Genomic DNA, 3,353 nt, shown 5'->3' on the forward strand with positions numbered 1-3,353 from the left:
TTTACTTTGATGGAGACAAATGGAAGTCAGTAAAAATTAAGTTGGACTTGTTTTTTTTAACTAATGGCTGCCCAACAGCTTATAAAGCCAGGAACAACACACACACACTTCTAACAAACATGTAACGCACACATTAGAGACGTGTTAAGTAAATAACTGTACATTATTAGAACAACTATTTTACATTAAAGAAACTGCATTTCACTCATTGTTCAAAATATAGTTTTATTTATAAATGAAGTATGAAAAAAAAATATATGTACATTTTTAGAACCAATCATATTTACATTAAAAGCCAATGGGTACTAATACACTTTTTTACACAGGGCCATGTAGTTTAGATTTTTTTTCCCTTAATAATAAAAGCCTTCATTTAAAAACTGCATGATGTGTTTACTTGTGTTATCTTCTTTGACTAATATTTAAATTTGTTTGATGATCTGAAACATAAAAGTGTGACATAAATATGCAATAACATGAGAAATCTGGATGGGGCTAACACTTTTTCACACCACTGTTTATAAATTTGTTCCAATGTATATTTTCTATTTACTGTACAAATTGTAATAGTAAAGCAAAGTAAAAACATTTAAATGAAAAAAGTCTGTTTTTGGGATTAAAGGAATTTTTCACCCAATATATAGATGCATTTGCTTTTTCATTGGAACAGATTTGGAGAAATTCAGCATTACATTGCTTACAATTGGATCCTCTGCAGTGAATGGGTGCCGTGAGAATGAGAGTCCAAACTTTGCACCTCTTGTGAAGTGAAAAGATGTTTGGACATTAGCCCATGTTATGCATATTCGACTGACTGTTGCCTTGGACAGATTAAAAGTCCTGTTTTTCCTGTGTTTTTAAACTATGATTGTGTTTATGGTGTGCAATATAGCGTGTGTTCATGTTTTGTGTGTAAAAAAACACAGTATTTTTCACATAATTACTTATCTCTATAGCACTGTTTTCACTGTCCTAAAATCGGGCTGATTTCTTCCTTGTTCTATGAAGTCCCTCCTTCAGAAATATATATCGAGTTTTGATTGTGTAGTAGTTTGTTTATTGTGTTGTGATTTAACAGCAACTTAACTTAGCAGAGCCATTTGAGCTTTGCTTGCGACTGACGTATTCCTGTGGGTGAGAGTTAGTAAAAAAAAACTCTTCTTTGGATGTCATTCAATCGGGAAGTAGAGGGCTGTAGTCCAAACCGTCCGTTTGCTGTATGCTTTAAAAGGGAAATTCTATTAAAGAAAATATATCGCTTGGCATTGAATTTTGAGCTTTATAATTTACAGGTATTATTTATGCTCTAACAGCAACATTACACACTAACTAAAGTTTAAAAAATGGGATCAGGAAAAACTGGACCTTTAAACCTTACAGCTAAATCTGCGGAAAGAAGCCCCTGCCTCATACAGCAGAGAAACAAGAAAAACTGATCCAGGACACAAATGTTGCGAGCATGATGTTGTGCTCTTCCATAATAGGAGATGTTTCCAGGTAATCATGGTCTTGCAATGCCCCCAAACCACTGTTAGATCTGTGTATTGAGAAAGAGGAGAAAATTGCATGTAAAAAAAGAAATATCAAGGAGGTCATAAGATTTATTTACATGTTTTAATTTTCATCAATGAATTGCTTAATTTTTTTCTCACTCTTCTCTTGTGTTCTGATCAGGAAACAAATAGTGGTCCTCCTCTTCTTCCTTTAGTGTTTCAACATCACAGACACTGGAAATTAACAAAATCATGATTTCAGTCTTGGCTATCTATCTATCTATCTATCTATCTATCTATCTATCTATCTATCTATCTATCTATCTATCTATCTATCTATCTATCTATCTATCTGACATAAATGTCAGTTTGCTTAGGCACCATTCGAGTATTTGTAATATGATAAAACATTACAGTAGCCTACTATCACATTTAGAGAGGATTAAATGAAAATATAATTCATAGTATAAATTTTGGTAATTTTAACAAATCGTCTCATTACATAAAATCTTAATCTTTTAAAGATTATTCAGATTATATCATCGAACAAGTTAACGCACCCTTGATTCCTCTGAAGTGTCCTCCTGGGTTGGAGGTTACAGCACCATGTAAACAAACTCGTCACGCTTCCCCGTTTCAGTCTATGTAACCCCGGGAGCGAACAAACAATGCAGTCCTGATTAAAAAGTTTGGAGCACCCTCTCGTGTTGTCTGTAATCTAATGAGAAAGTCAGTGAATTATTTTGATAACTGCCATTCGAAACGTGTGCAACTTGGAAAGCTAGCGTTAGCTAACTAAAGCTATTTCACTTACCTGAAAATAAGGTCCAATATCCCTTTGAGTCACTCGGGAATAGATGAAAGGATATATATTATCACTCTCTTTACGTTAATATGATGTACAGCCTAATACACAACATCGCATTTGCAACTCTCATGTGATTCACGGCGATACTTCCGGGTTTCTTCCCACGTGACCGGAGTCCCGGATGCGTGACGTCAGCGTATTGTACCTACCCTTTCCGTAATAAACGTAAATTTGTTTTACAACATGTAATTTTGTTCGCTCATTGTAAATTTGTTTAAACACATGTAAATTTGTTGAAAAACTTGTACATTTATTTAAAAAATTGTAAATTTGTTAAAAAAAAAACTTGTACATTTGTTAAAAAAAACTTGTAAATTTGTTAAAAAACTTGTAAATTTGTTAAAAAACTTGTAAATTTGTTTTAAATCTTGTAAATAAAATTGCACCTCAGGGCCACTGTACTTATGAGCTTCTTTATGAAGTCAATACATTACTTTTAACTCATGACACTATCACCATAATAATCGTAAGTCAGTGACAATAAATTATTTATAGTTTTTTGCCATATTCAATGTCTTTCAAATCACATTGAAAAGCATGAATAAATATAACACCAAAAGGCAAACCCAAGGCTCAAGAGACCTACTAAAGCAAACACTGATCACGAGAATGGTAACTATTATTTAGGGATTACCCTATAAACTATAGACTAGAGCTGTCCAAACTCAAAACAACTTGCACTGACATATCTTAAAAAAACATCAGTGTCCTTCGTTTTGCCTGAAAATGCACAAGTAATGTTTTTAGTTAGGCATTTTTGTTAAAACTGGTTATATTTCCTAATTAAACTATTCCTGGTTTAAGATAATACCTGTCCAGGAAAACACCCCTTATGATTTACTTCTGAGCTAATGTACATATAATATAAAATCATACTGGTTTGTAATAAGTGAAGATGTTAACCCTCGTGTGGTGTTCATATTTTTGTTACTTAGACAATGTTTGTGGGTCTAGTGGACCCACGGCATTATTCGTATCCTAAAACAATCCAG

The 3,353-nt window shown here is 33.1% G+C and overlaps 1 long non-coding RNA gene across 1 annotated transcript; it reads right to left on the reverse strand.

Annotated features, from left to right (window-relative positions):
- Nucleotides 1-1,083: 1,083 nt before the first annotated feature.
- LOC135746309 (uncharacterized) lies at nt 1,084-2,466 on the reverse strand. Its single transcript, XR_010531520.2, has 5 exons — nt 2,308-2,466; nt 2,054-2,211; nt 1,653-1,727; nt 1,379-1,537; nt 1,084-1,222 (listed from the first exon to the last, which is right to left on the reverse strand). It is a non-coding gene; the product is annotated as an uncharacterized lncRNA (long non-coding RNA).
- Between the last annotated feature and the right edge of the window lie 887 nt (nt 2,467-3,353).

The sequence above is a fragment of the Paramisgurnus dabryanus genome, chromosome 24, assembly GCF_030506205.2.
Source record: "Paramisgurnus dabryanus chromosome 24, PD_genome_1.1, whole genome shotgun sequence".
Classification (NCBI taxonomy): Eukaryota; Metazoa; Chordata; class Actinopteri; order Cypriniformes; family Cobitidae; genus Paramisgurnus; species Paramisgurnus dabryanus.